At 42.1% G+C, this 23737-nt stretch overlaps 1 protein-coding gene across 2 annotated transcripts in view; it reads left to right on the plus strand.

Annotated features, from left to right (window-relative positions):
• rspo2 (R-spondin 2) overlaps positions 1-23737 on the plus strand; it is a 67639-nt gene that overhangs the window by 42305 nt on the left and 1597 nt on the right. The gene's annotated exons all lie outside the window — the stretch shown is intronic.

Here is a 23737-nt window from a genome sequence, read left to right on the forward strand (position 1 = left end):
ATAACACACTCTGCCCCCAAAAAAATCGGGGAAAGCATTTTGCGGAGCACAAGGACAGACAAAATATGTGGTGGTGCACTGTCACAAGCGTTGTCTCCATCCAACTGTCAAGCTACATTAATGCAAACTTTTAAAGTTTGGGAAAAATAAAATGGCAGTTTGGTGCGTTTCCACCAGCTGGATTGCGGTGAATAGTTAAGGAATATACCAGAGAGTATTGCAATGCTCCAACTGTATGACAGTTCAGGAAGGCTGAAGGGGTTACACATTTTTCCAAAACTATTTCAAAGCATCTAAAGCAGTGGTCATCAACTCTGCTCTTGGAGAGCTACTGCCTTGAATGTTTTAGGTATTTCCCCACTCAAACACACCTGATTCTTATTATTAACTTGTTATCAAGCAGCTGAAGCTTGTCAAGGACTTGATAACGAGTTAATAATTAGAATCAGGTGTGGTAGAGTGTGGAGATATCTAAAACATGCAGGGTAGTAGCTCTCCAGGAGCAGGGTTGGTGACCACTGATCTAAAGCCATGTTGAATAGCTGACCTGCTTGTTTGAACTGTTTGGCAATGAGATTAAACAAAGCCTGCACTATTATTTATTTGGAAAAGTTATTTCCATTGCTATTAATCACATTATTTGAAAACATCAAGTGTTGAGAAAACCATCCGTGAAATATTGATGAAAATCTACCATTTTCATCCAGCTTTTGAAATTCTGAGCGTAATTTTCACCATGGAAAAATGCTAGATCATCTATAGATGAATCAGGAGGTCTCATCTCATGACTGCTCGGTTGGTGTGTGTGCCAGGCATTTACATTATACCCTTGAGACGGTAAAATGCTCTTCTATCCTCTGGATCCCTGGAGTGCTGCTCTGAACAGGCTATAAACAATAAAGAGACTTTATTAATAGCTGCGCCGGCGCTATCAGCATTGACAGACTGGGTTCCCCCCTCTCTCTGTCTTGTGAGCTGATGGGAGGAGAGGAAAGGTGAGCGGAGTGATAACGCTGCAGTGCCTGGCTGTTCCATATTGATGCCATTAAGGAATTCCCTACAGACATTTCCCAGCAACCCCTGTCATCAGATTCACTGGTTTACAAACAGACGTGTGTGACAAGTTCGATTCCTTTTCCTCTGTTTTTTTTTTTTTTCTGCTGCCCCGCGCTGCCTGTCAATCCATCTGTGCATTTTCCTTTCTTACTCTCTTGCCCACCCACTCTACTATAATCTGTGAACAACAGCTGCTTCTGCCATGTCAGTGACATTAGATGTTGTGTAAACAACTTAAAATGTTAAAGCTCTCGAAACTCGCACTCTTAATGTAATCCCTGATTTGGGATTTAAGAGGGAGTAAAGTCCAACACAAACACACCACTGCAACTCGGGCTAATTTCCAACAGTTTTACAAATCGGCTTTCAGATTCTCAGACTGCACAAACATCTGACATTTGTGCAGCCCTGCTTGCTTGGTGTGTAGGTAAAAGTACATTCATTAAAGGGGCGTTTGTAGTGCAGGGGTTAACCAAACCTAAAATTAACCCAAATGGAACTGATAACAGAAACAAATTTAGAATAATTAAATTCAATTTACGCTCAAAATTCTTCTACAAGTCCATGTAGACACAGTCACCCTGCTGACCCCATGGAAAGAACAAGAGGGAAAGCTGAAAGAGGAAGAAAAAGGAAGAATAAGAGAGAAGGAATATATAATGATTATTCTTTGGCCATTGGGTTATGTACCTGTACTTGGACAGCTACAGGCCTTTGTGGGAGTATTGATCTCCTGTGAGTGTAACCAGAGAAACCCTTATTGCTGTAGGGCTCAGCCGAGGCCAAGCCCTCCATCCCATCAGTCATCTTGTGCTTAGATCCAGCCACCACTAATACTGTCTGTCATAACTTTTGTGTGCAGTTTGTGTTTATACTGTAACTGTGATAACTACCTCTTCTAGCCATGATGCTCGGCCCATTTTCCCTGCCATCAATTTGAAACCTTGGATAAACACGTTTTCTCACACATTCTGTGGCAGGGGTGTAGAGGAGGATAAACCCACCTAGACTGAGTTTCCCACTTAATCACTCCTCCACAGTGTGACATCTAAAAGCCCTTCCAAGGTCTTTGTCTGTATTTAAGGCCATTGGACATGACAGAGAGGCGGGCAGTTGTTTAATTTACCCCACAAGCACCTACAGTCTGGAGTAGGGGACCAAAGTGAATCCAGATCCGCCCAGGATCAACCAGACCCCGGGAGGATTTGGTTGACTGGTGGGATCTACGCCAGGTTCTGTCTGAAGCCAGTCTGGTTCTGCGGTGAATCCACAGTGCTGTGGACCTCCTGGTCCTCACCGTCTGCGAACCATCTGCTCCAAAGTCTCTGCTCCCGTAAAACGATGCACAGAGCAACGGTGATTGCCTCAAATCCGCTCTGGAGGAAGCTCAACCGCCTTGTCTGTAGTGCACACCGCTCGAAACACCAAACAGTTCTGGTTACTGGCAGTCTTTACGTATGAGCGAGCAGTTAAAGCGCGTGCATGCAAATGAGCGTGTGACACACAATTTTGGTGTTTATACTCGCTGAGCCAAGAGGTTTAAGCCCTGGTGAAAGATGCCATTCACTTCTGAGCATTTTAGTTACGCACTCAGCATGATCACATCTGAGTCTGGCCTGTGTTTGGCTTGGAACCTCGACATCCAAACACATTTCTGGACGTGTTTTTGTCAGACGTAGCCTTCTACCATGAGGCCAGCTTTTTTGTAAAACAGGCACATGCTTTCAACTTGAGGCTAATTGATTGAGCGTGTTCATCTTCTCTTAGCAGAAAAGCTCATGTTTGTCCAAGCCAAACAACAAACTAGCTCTGCTTGAGCCACCACTCTGAACACTACCAAAATCACTTGAGAACAGAGATTTGCACTTGTGTTCCTTTATGTACTTATCTGATTATTCCAATTAATGTTCTCTGGTTTTGCTCTACGGGAAGTTGGGACTTTTGGATGGTAGAGCTGGTGCACAGATGACAAGTCTCACTCTGATTTCTGCCGCGCTGGAATGACGGGTGGTGATTAATGGCGATCTCTGGCCTGGGTAATATCACGGACAATCCGGATCAGTTCTTCCCGCCAGCGGGAGCGAAGTGAGGAGCGTTTTCCCAGGACAGAAGGAGAGCACTAATTGGCAGCCGCCCTGTCATAGTGATTATGTGAGCCTCACACCGCAGCCTGTTGTGACTGGGGGAGCCACAGCTTAATCTTCATTTAATAAGGCCGCTCCATAGGGGCTGACACAGTAGCTGGTGAGAAGGCCTCAGAAGTACCCTGCCTCCTTTGGACAGCATGGATGGGACGGCTGGGGTGGCCTGGCTCCGGACAGTGCAACACCCCCCCCATCACTACCCACCTCACGAGTTTGCAAAGTTCATTAATTTAATTAAATGCCACCCAAATCTGGATGTGAAGACGAAAAAAACTCAGTTGCAGACAATGTTTTCCTCGTGCTGTTCACACGACTATAAAACTGTAAAGCTGAGATGACAAAGATTGTTTTGGAAGCTTCGCACTGTGCTGTAGTGAGTAAGAATATGGGTGAAGAGGGAAGACAGACACACATCAACCTGTCATTGACTTGGACAAGTCTTCAGCATCCCAATGCCAATGGCACTTATGGTCACCACTGCGGTCACAGTCATAAGTTCTATTTCTGCTATCCCATATTTGCAAATCTCTGCCATAGATTATTCCATTTTTTCCCCCCTGTTTGCACGCTTATGTTTTATATCTCCTCCTAACCAGATGAAAATGGATTATCTAGGCTCATGTCTGGACAGGCCATCAACACTTGCTTTATGCTGATGTTCTCAAACCAAACTTTCAGGTTTATTTTTAATGCCTCTCGTGCAATTTAGCGATGTTAAATCTTCCATCAGAGGAGAAAGTCACTACCAGTAGTCTCTGAGACTTCTCTGCCCTGGGTACATTCCTTATTGGGGGGGGGGGGGGGGGGACGATGCTGGAAGCCAGGGGAAGGAGGAGGAGGTGGGGTCTCTGATTAACTTCCCACTAAGTGCCCCTGCTCTCTGACCAAAATAAATATGGCTGCTGTCATTTTGTCAGCAACTGTCTTCAGAGAGCAATATTTGAAACACCCCATGATCCTGCTGGCTTTTATATGGAGAATCCATCGTCATACCACAGGCATGAGCCATAAACATGTGGAGGCCTTTCAAAGACCAGGGGGTGGAGGGATGGAAGGAGGGAGGTGGAAGAGGAGGGGTCAGCGGCGCTCACTGGGGCTCCATACTCCACATTATTGTCATCTGGTCTTTTCTAAGCAGGAAGAAAGAGGAGGGGGTGCGAGTGAGTTTTTTTTTTTTTCACACTCTTTGGCCCAGTTGAGTTGTGGTTTTGCTGAACTGCCTTTTGTAGACTCATGTAGACACATTAGATACAGCCGTCCTCTTATTTGTTTGACTTGCTTTGCTGTGAAGTGCATTTGTAGTAATGTTATTCCAGTGAATCCAAGCTAGCAGATGTACATATTTTTCTAATACATTTTGATGTTGAATAGATTTCCATTTGGCCGCCAAAAGTCGAGATTTATACTCTTATATCTGCATAGTTTTATGAAACCGTGACCTAAATATTCAAACCTGCTCACCTGAATATCTTTGCACACATTGTTCAGAGTGTGACTCCGCCGGAGAGAGAAGGAACACTGCGTTGGTTGCGAGGCTTCCGTTGTCGATTTCTGGCAGAGGAAATGAGGCATATGGGCCGACATCAACAGCCCCATCAAAAACAGACGTACACAAACAAACAAAGTGGCAGCAAACTGGAGGGGGAAAGAAGAAGGATGAGGAGGAGGGGGAGATACTGTACAGAAGTGGAATGTTTTCATGTTCTCATGCCCCACAAACGGGAGCTATTTCCCCCCGCTGTGCAGTATATGGGCTGATATTGCCCATGACACGGTTGGGGCCGTAAAGCAGACCTTCGATGAACGTTTCCCTTGATGGGCAGTTTGTGCTGTTACACCCTGTGATTTTTTACAGCAGTCGAGACACGGTCTGTGTCTTTACAGGGATGGATGGCAACAGCTTGTGATGAGATCTTTGAAGTAGGGTCCAACTCATATATGAGACTCTTAATGGTCTTTTATAAAATATCTTGGCCAGTGTTGTTTGCTTGTTATATGACAGAGGTTTGTGTCTGACCACAATAGATGATAATTTCCTCATTTTATATCTGATGGCTGACCAAAGAAATCAATACAAAGTGAGGTGTTAAAGGGTTTTACACAGCAGCTTCAGGGGTGGCAATCTGTAAAACCTGTAATGAAACCTGCTCACCCCGCTTTAAAAATTTCATTAGTATGGATTTGGAGTGTGCAGTGATGGTCCAAATGTAGTTTTAGCGGCTCTTCTATCCTGGCAGGAGTAAAATTCTAGGAAAACATTGAATTTTATACTTTACTGGAGCAAGAACATTTTGTAGTTTTAAAGCATCAAACTAAATATCATCTGTTTTCTGTTTCAGACAAGTCAAAAAATATCAAGTACCTATATCAGTCTAACCCTTGTTTGAAGTAGGCCCCTGTGTCAGGGTTTCTCACCTCATATTTAGATAACCTATGCAGGTCAGAGTGGGATCTGTCTGATTGTGCTGCATCACGGCACCTCCTCTCTCTGTTCGCCAGACCTCCAGTCCAGCACTGCTGCCAGCTCTCCTGTGGACCGCAAACGCTTTCATCTCCTTACACACCACACCAGGCAGATGAGGATGCATACACACACACACACACACACACACACACACACACACACACACACACACACACACACACACACAATTCATGCAGCCAGAGTGTGAGAAACACGTAATAGACACCGACAAACAATAAAACAGACCTCACAGACAGAACAAGTCACCACATTATCTACTCTTTTCCCCAGCCCTGCTTCCATGCTCTTTTCCGGTATCGCACTCGAATGACACTCTCTCGCTCATGTATCACATATCACAGTGCGTGGCTGTCTCAGGAGCAATGTGCATGCCACAGAGGAGGATGTGTTCGCGTGGCGCACATTGTTCGGAGCAACGCTGCGTGCACTGGAGTCCTCCCTCTCCACTGGTCTGGCTGGAGGAGAAAAGAAGGAACGGGGGAGCCTGAAAACATCTGGTGCACAGTTGCACTGGCTCAGCCGCTAGAAGCCCCTCTCCTCTCCTCTGCACTCCTCTCCTCCTCTTTCCACCCTCCTTCCCTCTCTTTCTCCATCTCTGGTGGGCGTCTTTATAGAGACATCACAGCTTTTAATTACAGCTGGTGATTCAGAGAGAGGCTTTGGCTTCTGACCCACTCATGTCCATGAGCGTGGACCCAGCAAACAGACATGCAGACACAACAAAGCAGCAAGTATAGGCCTGCTGGCCCTTGGCTGTGTGTCTGGGTGTTTTTCTGTGTTTTGTGTGTGTGTATGTACGTGTGTGTGTGTCTGTGACCTAAGAGAGACAAATACAGGGAGATGCAGACTAAAAGCAGAGCCATTATAGTGGTAAGTAGAGGCCAGGTTGTAGAGCACCGTACTGCACTCCCATCATCACAGAAATGCTGAACACTAAGGTGATGTCACAGGTTAGCAATTTTAGCTTAAAGAAGGAAATACTTTATCACAACTTAGTGACCTTAACAGAAAAAAAATCATGGTGTGATAATTGGACAGATAAAATCAGTGATCAAATGTAGCTTTTTCCAGCTGAGGCTCTTATCTAAGGTCAAGTCCTTTTTATTGTTTAATGATTTTGAAAGGGTGGCAATGAACTGAAGCAACAGCATAATTTTTGTCATCAGGTCAAGAACAAAACAGTCAATTTTCATAAACTGCCACTGAAACGGAGAACAGTACTGCTGAGAAAGCCCTCTGATGGGCACTGACTCCAGGGTTTGCAGTGAACATTTTTAGGAGGATGATTACTGAAGAGGAGAGGAAAACACCTTTGAATTGGGCAAGCTAGTGGTTCTTTGGACCAACAGACTAAAGCCTGAAGTTGCTCTGTCTGTTTTACAATTTCCTATAACGTGCACATATGTGTGCCTATAACATATACCAACCACCCAACATACTCTGACAACAGTGGTACAGAGTCATTGAACACATATTTCAATCCAACAGCAGCATTCATGCACACATAGCATCTCTGCGGCACAGGATTTATCTGACAGGAGCTTGGCTATACAATATAGCAGCAAGAATTACATGAAATTCAATTTGAGATGGCAAGGTGACCAAAATGAACCACAACCATTAAAAGCACCCGGGCCTGAAAGTATTCACCTAAAACTTATGTTATTCTGCACTATACAGCATTTGATTCCTCAGCCAGGTCATCACAGCTGATGCAAACCTCCAAAGACATTTTTCTTACCATGACTCCAGTCAGTCAGGCTCACACTTGAGACACTCCAGACTTTAGACACCAAATGTTAGATAATCCCCAGACGTTATCCCCAATTCTGTTATCTTCCTCAGAATCATCTTGTTTCTGTTTCTTATAATGCATGCAATAAAGTTTTTTAGCATGTGGGATAGCTGGCTCTTCCTTCACATGGTCCAACTGCTGAAAAGGTGTCACACATGTCAAGTGGCAAATTTAAAAAATATAGCCAAATTTCCTTTGATATCTGTGGTTCCATGTGAAATTGCCATCTCCTGAAAATACCAGTCAGCTAGCTAATGAGCATGGCAGGTGTGAAAATGAATGACAGGCGTTGAGAACTGTCTAATCTCATTAGATAAAAAAAAAAAAAACAACATAAAAACAATAGCAATTTGCTGCCAATAAAAGTGGTGTCAAGAAGTGTCTGGGGCACAGAGAGCTGCACCCCGTGGAAAATCTGAAGCAGCCAATTAGAGAGCAGCCTCAGGTCACCTGCTTGCCAAAAGTTGAAGGGCATACACACACACTCAAGTGGGCCGGCACCCTTCACCCAGGAAAAAAATATATGTACACACAGAAACTAACCAAATACAATTTGGAACCAATTTTTGATGAATTCTGACAGGTGCTGACAGACTACCAGGTGCACTGTACTAGTAAACAATTTTTGTTTCATAATTTCTAATTAATTTATGTTTAACATGTTTAAGTATACTTTCTTCTCTAGATATTTGGAGGGGGGCCGAACCACCACTGGTTATACATGCTTTTATTTCATCCTGACCTGACTACTGTAATGCCCTTTACGTCGGTGTTAGCCAGGCCTTCCTCCCATGCATGCAGCTGGTCTAGAATGCTGCAGCTCTCTTTTAACATGAACACGCACACAAGGCACATTTCCCCCGTACTGGCCTCCCTTCACTGGCTCCCTGTATGATTTAGTATCGATTTTAAGATTTTATTGTTTGCCTACAAATCATTAAATGCCACATACCATCAAGGTCACTCAGGTCTGCTGACCAGTTGCTTGTGGTTGTCCCAGGATCAAGGTCGTAACACAGGGGAAATTATGCCTTTGCAGTTGTAGCCCCCAAACTCTGGAACCAGTTGCCTCTGCATGTTAGGCCGACCCCTACACTGCCTGTTTTTAAATCACACATCTTTATTCCTTGGCTTTTAACTCAGTATAAGAGTTGCCTTTCTTTGTCTTTTTGTCTGTTAAACTGGTCTTTGTGTTTTTATTGTGTTGTTTTATGGTTTTGCTATTTTGATTGTACAGCTCTTTGGTCAACTGTTGTTTTTAAATGTGCTTTATAAATAGATTTGACTTGACTTGACCTGACTTTTTTGCTCTCGCCACCATTTGTGTCTGGAAACTACCGTATGAGAGCCGTGAGACTGAACCATAAACAGTAAAGTTGCAGGCCGTAAAAACCAAAACAATGAGCTGAAAGATACCAAAAAAAGTGTTCTGTAGAGCTGAGGGGAACTGCAGAACTGAGTGATAATTATCTGTGGCTTCATCATCTTACACATTACACATAGTAATTTGACTTTGTTTAAGGAAAAGAGAAAATCCCAGACATGTTGTCCCAGACAATTTTCCTTTGATATTGCATAGTGTTAACATTAAGGGGAATTCTTTCTATAAAATACACACTTTCCCATTCCCTTGAATGAAAAAATGTGACCAAACTTCTGACTGGTACTGTATATTGCTATGAGTGGTATATTTCTGTAATTGTAGAGAGTTGTAGGTGCAATATGAATTTCTCAATTTATCCTTGATCTATGTTCAGTTCTGACAATTGCAGCCGCATGTACTAAACATAAAGACCAATATTTAGAACATTTGATTCACAGTTTAAAATGTAAATGGTAAAATGCATGATGTAACTGTTAATTTATATAAAACACAGTAGATTAACATTAAAATATGTTCCTAAAATAACATTTAATGATAAAAGACAGTTTTCATATTGCATTTTTTAGGGAAGACACCTCCCTAACTTAGGATGCTAATATTTGTATGTTATCCATGTCTGTAGTTATTCATTTAGTTGTAACCATATTTGTATTTAACGCTTCTACTTGAAATACATCATCTTCAAAATGCATTTTAAGATTTTGAGTATTCTGGCATGTCAGAAATACCCTTTATGTTGCCTGTTCAGCGCATTTAACATGAAGGCTCTCCAAGGAAAAAACTCAAGACATGATTGAGTGGTCAGTGTCAAGAAACTCAAGCCATTCCAGGTACCATATCAAATCCCTTCAAACATAAATGCTCCTTCCCGCTGGGTGGCAAGGTTCAGGATTGTGATCCCAACAGGCCTTGAGACAGTTCTTTCGGATTAGTGGGAGCTTAAGTCTCCCTTTGATTTGATTCCTTTCTCCTTCCCCTGCTGCATCTCTGACAGATGCTGCTGCCTTCTGGAGTACACAAACCCCTCCTCAGCGAGGTGAGACCCTGAAATGACCGTTGAAATTGCACTGTAATCATACACATCTAAAAACAACAAGAAAATGTCTGCCATATGCCTTAAAGCCCTCTGTTTGTGTTTTAGTGAGTTGAAGGGGGATTATTGACAGAGTGGAAGAGTGGTGCCTGGATAGAGGAGCTGAGCAGTGGTGACTCTTGTTGCCCATGTCTGTGATCAGATCTGTCAGAGCCACTCAGCTGTCTGTCTGCCTGGTGTTTGACAAGTGTTTGATGCAGCACAGGCCTTAGAGAGGATCAAGCCCTTCCTGAATTGGCTTTACCTCTCTCCCTGTGCAACAGGAGCTCTGCGAATACATCAAACAACCCCCGCCCCCCCGCCCCTTTCTTCCGCTCGACTCTATGAACTAATGAACTATTTTTATCAAAAAATATGTGCAATCTATTGGATCATCAGATGAGATTGAACAACAGCGCCCTTCCAGAGTTAGTAGAACAATCACCAGAAAACAAAAAGCGCCGGCCAGGCTTGATTCCCTCATCACTGGCTATTGCACGGGGATTGTGGCATGATCCTGATGGCCCCTGTCTCTGTTTTAGTGTCTAAGCCTGTCTGACTTAGCTTGGCTCCCCGCTCGTTAGGCTGTGGTCCTGTTTTGGGACAGTTGTGCTCCATGTCCAAACATGTAAGGGATTTCCTCCTGGAGGTTCCCAGTAGAGAGAAGGGGGGATGAAAGGACTTATGCAGAAATGAGATGTAAGAGGGAATCATGCTGGACAATTTCCTCCTATATCCTCCTCCATTGCCTTACAGCCCCACAGAGACCAGGAGGTGCAGCCCAGGTGGAATTAGAGAAGGAAGTGTGTGTGTGTGTGCACACGCATGAACAAAAACACTCAATAACACTCATGCCCAAATACGCATAGTTGTATGCATGCGTGGTGGAGATGGCAACCATGGTCACCTTGTATTGTCTTAATATAGCCATAAAGTAATTGACTAATCTCTATGCCCCTCTCCCCTTGGTTACTGTTGCCATGACTGACATGCTTTCCATTCTGGCATGGCATGATGCAGTATACATTGTTAGAGGTGGCAGATTTTCACTCAAAATCCCTCATTTTTTAAACAATGTGTCCCTGATTTCAGACAGACATAAAATCAGGCCTGTCATTTCTTGCTGACTATTGATTTTACTTGCTAAAATGACAATGGTCACTGGCAGGTTTGATCATATGTAGCTAGTTAATTAACCTGATTTAACCAGTTTATGATCCATGTAGAAGACATGAAGGAACAGCATATTATTCTTGTATTGCCGTGTAAAGATAATAAGTCTCGGGTAATGTTGGCTGGGTTGCTGGAGTGTAACTACCCCTAATCCAGTAGGACAGAGCTGCTAACTGTAACTCTGATAGCACATGGGGTGGAAATACTACAAAGTGGATATGCTAGTTGTGACCAGTGCTTTATTTTAACCTTACCTGTGATGTTAACCCCACAAACTGATATAGTTATTTAATTGTACACCTTGGCCTTGGACATACAACTCTCAGTTTCTACTGTAGGTAGTGAGCTAGTTAACTGGACATGCGAGTGCAGCTAACATAAGGGCAGATAAACACACTGTTTAATCCATTCATTATACTTGTGATCTTGTGTTTTTGGTTTTGGAAAAGCTAAAAAAAGACACCCTCCACACTCTTCACATGGCAAGTATTGCTTGTAACTAAGATTGGACCATTGTTCTTCTGTGGATGGGTTTAGCGAATGGTCAGTTGCTTTTATATTTCTCTCTGTGGGCACACGCATACCAAAGTATATCCTAACATGGACTGCAAGTATGTTCTACCTGGCTTAATGTGTCGTAGTTTACAGTGTAGACCAAGTTTTGGTAGAAACCCTCATCTATTCATCCCTCCTCCACCTTATAGCCCCATAGGAGTGCTGAAAGGCCCCCACTCGTAGTGCACCTTATTGAGCGCCCCCTCATGGCTGTGTTAACAACCATAGTATTCCTCTCCATAAAGTGGAGAGGGGTGCTGTAATGCAGGGGGATTGTTAGAGAAGACCTGGAGGCTCATTGCAGGAGGCTGAGCTAGGTAAATCCCCAAGCCTGGGCCCTCCGTTGGGGGTTGACCCCCCTTTACCCGAGGCCCAGACTTATAGTATACTCACCAGACCCTGGAAATGCAGATTCACCTCCTCAGATAAATAATAAGTGTTCCAAATATTTGTTTGATAGCAGTGCGAAGAAGTCACATTGGCGAGGTCTTCTGAATGAGTGTGTTTCATTCTATAAGTCAAAGGATGCCAAGCCTAATTTGCTATAAAAAGGATACGGTAGAGTGTGTAAAAGTACACTAAACTGAACAGTCAAGTCCAGTTTTTATTGGCTTTTACTTCTTAATGGCACATGAATCATATTGAGCTGCTGTGGCAAATGCTAGTGCATCAGTGTAAAGACAGTGAAATGTAGATGACAGTTATATCGGATGAGCTTGAGAGCAGCTTACTATCAAAGATTGGACAGAACAAATAAATCCATGCTGGATCTTGTGTCTATTGAAAATGATTAATTTCATCAGCTGAATGCAATACACTTATTGGAAACTAAGATGAATGACTATCATAACTCTGTAAGACATTTCCTGTTTTATATCACAGCATGTGGGAATTATAAGATGGATCAAAGCCTTTACAGAGATCTCATCTTGATATAAGACATTAAAATTAAAGTGGAGCGCTATAGCCTGCTCTGTATCTTTGAGTAAAGACAAACAGAGTTCACATCTGTAGTAGCTTTCCAGCTAGAGTGATGAATTTGCTACTGTGTATACCAGCAGGTTGCTGATCTTTGGATTCCGTGGTCACATTCTTACCACTCCTTCATACAGTATATTACAGCTATCTTAAGCTCACTCCGCCTCGCCCCCATGCACACAACAAATACAAAAACAAACAGACCCACACCAGCAGCAAGCCTTCAGGAATACTGGCACAGGCACCCCTTTGATAAGTGCTGAGCTTTATATTTTTCTCATCAGAAATGAAACACAACATTAAGCCATTCATTAAAGTCAACTAAAGCTAATTATCCCTCATTTACCCAAGTGCCTGTGGGGCAGGAGAGCCCCATATACTTAAGCCCAGATGTGTCGATGAGTCAGTCGGGAGATAGCAGACCACAGAGGGGGCTGCTCACTTCTCGGAGTCCTGTGGTTTCCAGGCGCATCAGGCTCAGAAGGCCGGTCGTGATGCCTGTTCGCTGCCTGGCTGCTTACCCTCATGACACCGTTGGTTGTGTAAAACCACTGCAATAGTGCAAGGTTCCATTTAGTGGAAAAAAGCTAGTAATGATCAGTTATATGCCTTAATTCAAAACTGAAAAATGAAAAGTGAGTAACATACCTCACTATCTGGCACATTTTCGAAGTTTTGCAGAGGTTGAGTCACATAAACAGCAGGCTTCCATTTAAACTTTGACAACAATTACCTCTCACTGCTGCAGGGGGCAACAGTGTGCGTTCAGATTTCCGCTTTCAAGTTACATGTCAAGTTGTCACATTTTGGCAGCTCCAAGTGGAAGTGGGAAAACCGTAACAGTTGGCAGGATGTCATAGCCCAGAAACCATATAACGTCATGTGATTTAACTCCTCAGACCTTATTTCTTTTTCTCAGTGTCTGGTACCCCCACTAGACATTTAGAAATAATGGCTGAACTGCTTTACCACTGGGATGAGGAAATTTATCCCATGTTGCTGAATTTTCTCAGGATGAAGCATCTGCTTGCAGCAGTTTAGAAGAGACAGTCATATTTTGAACTGACGTTTAGATGAATCACTTTCTTTGTGGGTGAATATGAAGCTCTGACTAGAAATCAATTTGGTATTCCCTGTTGAATTCCCGCTTTGCAATTTAGACTGAGAAGCCAGGTGTATTTTTCCATATAAATCTTGCCTAGTGCAGCTTTAAACTAATAAACCTTACATGGATTGGTAAGAAACCATCTGGTTCTGTGTGGGGCCCTTTTTAAGTTCCCGCAGTTAACAGAGTTAGTGCTGCAGTAGTAAGGTGATGCAGTAGTGAGACTGGTGACAATAAGAAGTGGTCGAGCAGAACCCAATACACTACACACGCATTTTTTAATTTTTATTTTAAGTATGAATAGAAAGTCGGACGCTGTAAATTTTTTCCACAGAGGTTCTAAAGTTTCAGAGGTTATAAAAATTACTGCGTCTGTATGTTTCAGTGACGCAGCACGGGAAAACCAGAGAAGATTGTTGACACTTAATGAGACTTTCTTTGGCTCATATAAAACCCTGTTCTCTTTGCAACAGCCAATGTTGTGATATTTGACATCGGTAGCTGGCTAGTTAGCATAGAAACTATCAACTGAAAGTGTAACTTCTATGTTTTAAATTAATACATCTAGCATTTTGCCACCAGTGTATTACAGTAATGTGCTACTGTGATATGATTACTTTATTCAGTATAAATAGTGTAAGGGAGTACAAGTTGAAATTCAGTAATTGCACAACGGCTACTTAACTCAGTAACACTCATTTCGGGGTTGGATTGTTTGTTATCTCAATGGCAGTTTGATGGAGGATTGACAACTCAGCATTCAATGAAAAGACCGCTGATGTGTCAGTTTGGTGCAGGTGCTGGAGGTTTGGGGAAGTGGTTATTATTTGTCAAAACTGAAGAAATGCACCAACCAATAACTCCAAAGTTGTCTTATTTACATGTTCCTAGCTGCCAGTTAGCCACAACGTTGGTGGACCAGTTCTTCACCTGGGTTTTGTTCAGAGTTGGTGTGTAACCTTTACTGAGGACGGGGGCATCTGCAGCATTGAGTAGTAGTCAGAATGATTGGCTGGCTGTTTAAAACTGCAGTTTCCTCTTTTCTACTTGTACAGTTTAATGCTGAGGACATGATTTGTGGTTTTGGAGGCTTAGGAACTTTTGACAGAGGTACTAAGTAGTCATGTAACAAGTAATGTAACCAATTACTACTGCTATTTAATATTTAGTAAAGTAATGTATTTACCTTGTCAATGAGTTATTTATTACATTTTTTAATTAACTTACCCAACTCTGGCGCGGCACAGATGTTTAGAGAGATTTAATGTGTGAATCTGAATATCAGCCTTTGGTGTATTTTGAGGATTACAATTAGGGTTGCCAACTTCCTGTATGATAATATAATGAGGCTCATTTGTCCAAAATACACCTGCACCTGGACCATGCTGGTTTTGAGATGCCCACATAGCTGTGAAGCTTACAGTCCTGCATGTCAAACAGTTAACAATTTTTAGATACTCAACACAACATGCGCAATTGCCCACTTATTTAACTGTGTGACTCATAGGTCCACACTCCAAATAATTTCTGTTTTGCAATCATATATGCAAATATTTATTCAGATCTTCTTGTCCCAGCAGAGAAAAGCAATAGAATCATAGAATATGCTGACACATTTACAAACAAAAATCATGCTTTCCTTGCCTAGCTTTCCAAAACAGTCCACACAATGGCCATGTCCTCTTGTCTATCCTCCCTTTTTCATGCTTTACTCAGCTTGTCTGTGGCAGTTCTGTGTCCTTTGGCACTCCAGTGATTAGCCTTTTCTCCACTTGAAGAGCCACCTTAGCTGGTTCAATTAATTTTCACCACCTTGTTGGTTTTCTGGAGATTTAGATGTGAAGTTTACCATAACATACTCAACTTTGCAGAGCAGTTCACTGGGTGTGTTTACTATGCACTTGCCATTGTCACAGAAATGGGACGCCATTTTGGTTTGATGCAAATGGCACCGATTGGCTGAGCGTATCCCTGAACCAGACTCCTACCAATGGTGTAGTGACGTCCCCTTCTGAGAATTATGGGAAATAGCCAAAAGTAGAAAGCAAATATGGCTTCACTCACGTAAATGGGAGCGAATACATGTAATATTTCTCTAAGATACACGTGCACTAAATTCATTCTCAAAAATATGGAACAAAGTGCATCCTGTATCAGTTCAGTATGGAATACATCTTTCAGTTTCCAATTACGGGACAATTACGTATGTTAGGGGACAGTTGGCAACCTTAACATTCCAGCATCAAAGTGCAGAAACTTGGGTAATCACACCCCATGTTTCCAACTTGGAAATCTGGCCTAACTGATTATTCCATTGCATTTCCATCCTAGTACAGATGGGAGAAATAATTCACAACTTTCCAACGTTCTGAACCACGTGTCTAAGTGAAGGCATAGTGGAGAAACTGTCTCTGGAATGTCACAACTTACTTCAGAGCTTTTTGAAAATTGGCCTAATTTAACATCTGTCCTGGAAGGTTTCTACTTGATAACCTACCTTTGAGCGCTCAAGCCAGAGGTGGTAACCCACGCAGCACGAGGGAACAGTTAACATATTATGAATTGCAGTAGAGCATCACTTTGAACTCTTGAGTAGACTGATGGAGAACTTTAATGTGCAGGGTCATCATCCGTTCTGTTGCCGTCCTGGACCAGTTGTGGCTGCTTCTTACTGGTGTGATCGACTTTCTCCAGAGGGGGAAAAACAGGCTGTCCACACTGACCATTGGGCGTATTAATCACCGTGTCAGTCATGCATGTTTTGCCGGGACTTCTCCGCTTAGAGACGTTAATCTCCGAGTCGGATTTTCGCTTTAGCTTATTGTCAGTGAAACGAAGCATCAAAGAGCGGAGCGGTGAGCTAACCTGCTTTTTAATCTCTGTGCAGATCCTCCACCGGGTCATAGATGAGAAAATAATGACCGACCTAATCCCAACATTAGCTTTTTAAATTGGAATGCGTATGTTTTAAATCATTCTCGCCCAGCAGCGCGGTGATAGTAAGCAGAGCATGGGGGAAAGAGAACGACAGAATGAAAGAGTGAATGAAAGAGTGTGATCCACAGTAACCTTGTTAGGGCTAAGTGACGCTGTGCAGAGAGCCTCTTGTCAGTTGGTTGGCAAGATGAGCTTCTTGTAAATGATTGTCCTCTCTGTCAAAAGGCTGATTTCTTTTTTCCTACATCTGACGTCTGTGTCTCTGCCACAATATTTCCCAGTAGTTTTCCTCTTAAATATTGTAGCCTTTTCACTCTGTCCAGGTCTGAATCTGTAACAAATTTCTGCCTTTTTACACTTAAACATTATTTTCATCTGTATCATGTTCTCCTCTGCCTTTCCATCAGCTACGGAGTGAAGCGTAAATTTGCTTCAAATGTCAAATGAGCCCACTACAGTATTTCCCTGCGCGCAGAAAACGGCACAAAGCACCATTAAAAGTTTTGGCCTAGCTTTGGCCTACGCCTTAACGAACTGTGGGTCACTTGAGGTCATACCACTGTGTCCCACCTATAAATCAAATGAAAACTAAGTTCAGCAGCAGTATAGGGCAGTGTCAGCGTATGTAACCTTTTCCCAGACAGAGGAGTTGTCGGTGTGTGAGTAAAGAGAGCACTGGCTGGCTACAGATCCTTTCCCCTTCACAGCATTATAAATGTATGTGTGAGGAGGCCCTTAATGGCTGCTAATCCAATTTCTGCCACTGAAATCAAATCTCACTGGCGCCAGTAGTTCTCTCCTTTCCTCACAAATAATGGCCTCCGCTTTGGCCTGTTTGAAAAAAACGAGCCGCCAAAAAATTCCAGCTTTACCTTCCTTAAGTCCCCCCGAATCTTCTTCAAAATTGTTTTGATTTCCTCCCCCCCCTCGTCAACCCCCCCACCCCCACCCCACGAAGGTTATTAATTGACCGTCTGCGTCGAGTGGAGGGACGGGGTAACAGGAGAGCGGGGGAGAGTTTTCAGCAGTATAGGATCCCATTTACCGTACATCTTAATGCCTTCTCGAGGTCAGCCATCGATTTTTCTCAAACCGCAAGCAATGGAGATAAGATTAGGCCTTCGATTCCTGCACTGCCGCCGGAGCCGTTAGTGGATGAAATCACTCGGCCTGTGCCGACAGTCGGTGCAGCGCTCGTTTTTAGCAGGTCATGGCCTCTGTGATTATAGGGTAACATATAAGAGACCCCCACAGTGGCCTCAGGGCCAGTAAAGAGAAAAAAAAAAGTTTCTTTTCTTGAGTGGAGAAATCACTCAAACTATGATTTGTGACAAAAAGGTAAATATAAGACTAATTTCATTGGAATATGACACTGTTGCATAATACAGACTTTCTCTCATGTAAACTTATACATATTCTTGAGTTTGGTCCCCTTTTCCAAAACAAAGATATTAGCTTTGACACAGATGAAGGGAACTTTGGCTTTGGCTTCCTTCCCCCTGGATATGGATTTGACTGATTATCTTTCAGTGCATCAGTTGGACAAGTAGTGATATTGCCATTCTGCGAGGAGGTATTATTCTGGAGTGCGAGCCTAATAATATGATACGTCCTATAGCACTTAACTCGTAGTTGGATCTTCACCATGCAGTCGTCTCGATTATTGCTGAGATCCTCGAATAGCATTGCAGGGACAAGGAAAGAGAGAGGGAGAAAGATGTGGAAGAAAAAGAAAAAGCAGTGGATCCCGATTGGCTTTCAGAGGTTATTGAGGAACGTCCACCACAGTGCGTGCAGAGAAGTTTAATATTTCTTCGCTCACTGGTTTGGCAGCTGAAAAGATTGGAAATGACACTAAGTATTTCTCAAGCTCACATAGGTGATATAGAAGCTCACAATCACTGACGCACAGGCATAAAGGGCACGTATATCATTTACACATGCACACGCATATGCACGCGCACACTCACACTCACACACACACTCACACAGATGCATGAAAGAATTCCACAAAGGTCATTTTTGACAGCAGTAAACAACCATCCCACCACAGGCTCTGCTTCTGATTCAGAAATACAAAACATTTTGATTTGCGCTTGAGATTTTTGTTTGTTTGTTTGATTTACTTTCATTTCAAACTCAAACACAAATGTCAAGCTGGCAGAGGAAGATTGTATCTATGAAGGAGAACTAAACATTGGTGAAATTATGGTTTGCTGTAGTGATAGTAAGTGCAGCCAGCATGGAAAGAAAAGTATAAAAAAGGATTATAATTTTCTGATAAAAGCCATTCTCCTTTGATTTAATCCATACTGTGCCAGTGACAGACTCAAAAAAAAAAAAAAAAAAAAAAAAAAAAAGAGAAAATGATTTGAAACTTACTGTGCCTTCCAAGACAAAATTATCTTTACATGCTGTACGATTTATGAATTTGTTCTTGGTTTTGAAAGCAATTGAGATGACTTAATCATTTCTTTCCAGGCAAATTAAACTGTTTCCTCTGTGAACCCTGGTAATCAGCTTAAGTGATTACATCGGTCGTAAATATGAGATGATGAAAGCTCAGTGTTCAGAGTGCATAGTGCCCTGAGGAAAGGCTAAATGGGAGTTCTTGGGCAGATATGATAGACCATCTCAGTAGGATTGTATCAGATGCTGGGGGAAGGGACTTATGTGGGGATTGGTTGCCCTCTAGCTGTCAGCATTAAGAACTTTGGGTTATGAAATATGGTCCTAAATTGCTGTGGAGGTACATTTATGAAGTGTCATCAGTTAGTTTGAGGAGTTTGAGCTGAATCTTGAAATACTGTACATTGATAATACTGGGTAGAGATTGGAAGTGTTCAGTGTCCACAGTTCATAAAAGTCAGAAATTATTATTTGAGGATGTGTGAATGTCTGTGATGAGTAAAGTTAGGTTAAGGTTCAGCATGGAATGGAGCTGAACAGTACACTGGATATTGTAAGAATACCTACAGTATCTTTATGATATCCAGAATCTGGTGATTTATTGTGGTACAATTTAAAAGCGATGACTGGAAAGCATCAGGGATCAGCTTATGGAGTATATTTGGTCCCTGCTGTAATTGCTTCCATAATTGTCTCTTTTTCTTTTAGGAAGAATGTTTTGAATATTCCATGTGTAGGATGATAATTTGACTTGGCCTTGACAGCTGTCATCAACTTGCTAGTTGCTACAGCCAAAGGCATAGCAAGGAACATGAAAAAAAAAGCCTTGGAAACAACTGCCTTACAAAGGCAGAGAGCAATAACTACATGAAGCAGTGAAGTTGAGAAAAAGGGTTTAAAGTTTTAGGGCTGGCTGGAAAACTCTGTAACTGATAAAAATGTTCTAATGCCTTAATTTTATGATATTTTAGGCTGATATATATTAACAAAATGTCTCCTTTCTGCTTTCTTGTCCATTTACATTTACTGTTTGTTTAAGTCCACAGCTCATTATGTGTCTGTTTTGGTGTCTGTCTGTCTACCTTCTATTTCTATTTATACTGGATCCAATATGATAAATTAATTTACAATTCAACATATTTCAATGTGGTTTAAAGGTAGCTCAACCACATCAAATCACATAAATTCCACTAATCTCAAAATCTGAGATGGCAGCTTTTGAAATCTGCTAAACTAGTTGCTGTTAGCAGGAGTGGTGTTTTCTCCATCATGACTTGATTTAGCTCCTGCTGTTTATTGAATTACCAAGATAACGCTCATAAAAAATCACATTTTTCATTTACAGATAACAATTAGGTTAGGGAAAAAATCAATAAATATAATAATTTAGTTTTAGTTTTAGTTTAACTAAATCTGGCTGAGGCTATGGCAGCTTCTTGAGTCCACAGATTACCAAGCCAGAGTGTGGTTACTGCAGTCTGGCATGGCTTTTAGCTCACTTTTGTAGTGACTGCAAATTTAAAAGACTGTTTTCCTAGAAAACATACATTTCTGTGGTATAATCTTTTTATATAGGAAGACAGATGTCAAAAGGTTAGTCAGTGTTATCCTTTTTCCCTACATACATGTTATAGTTTGTTATAGTGAAAGGAAGGAAGGAAGAGAAGCATGGAAAAATGAAGGAAGAAAGGTTGGAAGTGATATGAGTGGCTCACATTTAATCACAAAGCCTTAAATTTAGTTTTTATTACCAATGTAGGCTGATTAATCAGTGTACCTGTGAGATCTGTCTGCATTTCAACAAGCAACTCAGTCTGAATGTAAAGCTGCTGACTTTGTTTCTTTCCTGCAGTTGTGTGTGTGAGTGTGTGTGTGTGTGTGTGTGTGTGTCTGTGTGTGGGTGTGTGTGTCTGTGAGTGCTGTTACAGAAAGCGTAAAACTCTTTGGATTACAGATCTCCTGCCCAGTCCTGAACTAGCCAGGAAAACTACTTTTTAACTTAACTCTCACATATTTATTTGTGTTTCAAGCAATTGCTGTAAATGCAGGCTTTTTCAGTTTAAATGCAGCCTTGCGTCCAAGGAATGGCCCATGAGGGCTTTGCCCGTTACAGAGAGAGTTTAATGCTGCACCAGGTTCTTTATTGCCGTCAAATGTAATTCATCTGAGTTGATTGCACTGAAAGGCGTGTTTATCAGGCACCTAGCAACACTGTTTTGAAGGAAAATTACCTCTTTAAATAGCAATTAGGAAAACTAACCTATAGGCCAAATGCCTTTCAGCCCCAGATTTGCTTTAACAAACATTATTGTACTGTAAGTCACGTAAAAAATGTAAAGTGGCATCAGTCAAGCAAGTGTACAAAGTCTTCTGGTAACATTTTTCAATTGAAGGGCATGAGATTCTGATGGAAGAGATGTGAGAGTTGCTTTGAAGGGGTGATTTTAACTGTGAGCTGTGTCCGAGAAACTTTATTGCCATGGCTCACATTGGCAATGTGACTCAAAATAATGAGATTAAATTAATTACAGGAAATAGCTCTGAGATGGTTTGATGTTTGCATGCATCTGTATTATTCATTGAGAGACCCTATTAGCAGAGCAATATCTTGCTCTTTCATGCATGTCGGCTTAAACGAGTGAATATTTTCAAATCTACCTCACAGTGTAGCCCTGAGAATGGGCAATGGGTGTATTTTAGGAGGTGCTTAAAAGGCCAAATGCCAGCGCATATGAGAAGGTAATTAGAGATAATGCCATTTTACACACTGTTACCTATTTTTCGTGAGAGCAACAGCTTGAACAAGTGCAGTAATAAGACCCAGAATCAGGCAGCGAAAGCCTGCGTTTCGAGACTTGTTTTTCTGTATAGTTTTCCTGTGCTTCCCCCCTCAGCGAACCATAGCGTGGCTTGTTTCTTTGTGTTCTAGATCAGGATCCAGATAGCGTCTCATCATCCAAGCCTTACTCCACTTTTCCCCCCATTAGATTTTCTTTTCCCTTAAATTCCCTCACACTCACTCCTCCTCGCACACATCTCGCACACACACCTCGTTATCTTATTTGTGGCCTTGGCAGCCAGATTGTTGCCTTGTGGTTCAGTAGCCAGAGTTTTCTCTGTCACAGGGAGCGGTGGGTGCAGAACCTCCACCACACAAGCTTCCATGAGAGCAGGAAGTTAGTTCCCAGCATGCCTTGCCCGTCCCAATGAAACCTGGGATGGATTAACCTTGGGCTGGGGGACCTTTCCAACTTGGAAAGAGAGTTATGCAACTTCCCATACTTATCTCCCTTCTCTTTTCCAGTGACAGTGAAAAGTGTTGGGGTGAATAGACATTTGTTTAAAAATTGAGGTTGAGTCCTCAGTTTTGGAGAGATCTGATATGTGATGTTCCTCGTATAACGTTCACTTCTTTATGTAATGGAGCCTGTGTCATTGGCAAATGTTGCAGTTTATATGAGATCTAAGAAATAAGGATGTTTTCCGAATCCTTGCATCAATACTAAAAGCACACTTGTGATCCATTAAGCATTTTTTGCGTCTTTCTTTTGCATCCCAACTCTTGGACAGTGTTGTAATCAAATCCAAGTTCAAGACCAAGTCAAGTTAAATGAGTCCTGTACCTCAAAATAAGCAGGTTGACTCCACATAATACATTGCTCAACAGTCTGTTTCTTCAGTCTTGGTTATGCTTTTACAAATCAATGCAAATTTAGCGAACTGATTGATTAATATTCAAGCGTGAGGTCAGTCACAAGTACTACAGCATGGCTCCCAGTGCACTAAAAGCAAATGTGCTTAGTACAGCAACACACTGTTGCCAACAATCCCTTTATAGTGTAGTAAGGCCAGGTCAATGAGGTTATGTGACGCAACTGTTTTCTGTGTGGAACTGCATTGATCTTTTCACAAACGAAATACCTGATAAGACCTGACATTCTGGATTGTTTTTTTTTTCATGGATGTCTCTGGTCAGCTTCCCATAAGGATTTAGCAGAGTAGTACACATTTTGTCAAATAAGCAGAGAAATTATTGAAAGTTTGGTGGATCACACACAGGGTCGAATTTACCAACTATGGTGCCCCCGGCTGAGCAAGGGGGTCACTGTTGAGCCCCCCTACCCCACCCACACACACACACACACACACACACACACATGCACACGCACTCATTTACCCAAACCCATTTTGCCCAAACCCCCTGAAACCAACCAGTATCCCTCAATTGAAAACCTACATGAGATTTGCTGTGAGTCAGTTGGTTTGCAATACTAGATTAAATAAAAATTTGTTTGTACCATGTAAACATTATATCAACTAAAATATTGACAAGATTGAAACTGAATTTGGACACAGGGCTCCTCTACAAGAAAGGGCCTCAAGATTAGGTTTAAGTGCGAGTGTGTTTTAGTGGTGCATATTACCAAACAAATTTGCAGTTGATGCAATTACTACAAAGTAATTGCCACCCAGACAACTTTTGAGGCCCCTGAGGGTCTCAGGCCCCAGGGAAGTTGCCTGTTTTGCCAAGCTGGTGATTCAGCTTTAATCACATGTCTGCTGAGATGTCTTCATGTAACATTTGCCAGGGAAAAAGACCACATTTCATTGAGTAGGAAGACTTTGACATGAGGTTCTCTCCAG

Source organism: Thunnus albacares, chromosome 8, assembly GCF_914725855.1.
Source record: "Thunnus albacares chromosome 8, fThuAlb1.1, whole genome shotgun sequence".
Classification (NCBI taxonomy): Eukaryota; Metazoa; Chordata; class Actinopteri; order Scombriformes; family Scombridae; genus Thunnus; species Thunnus albacares.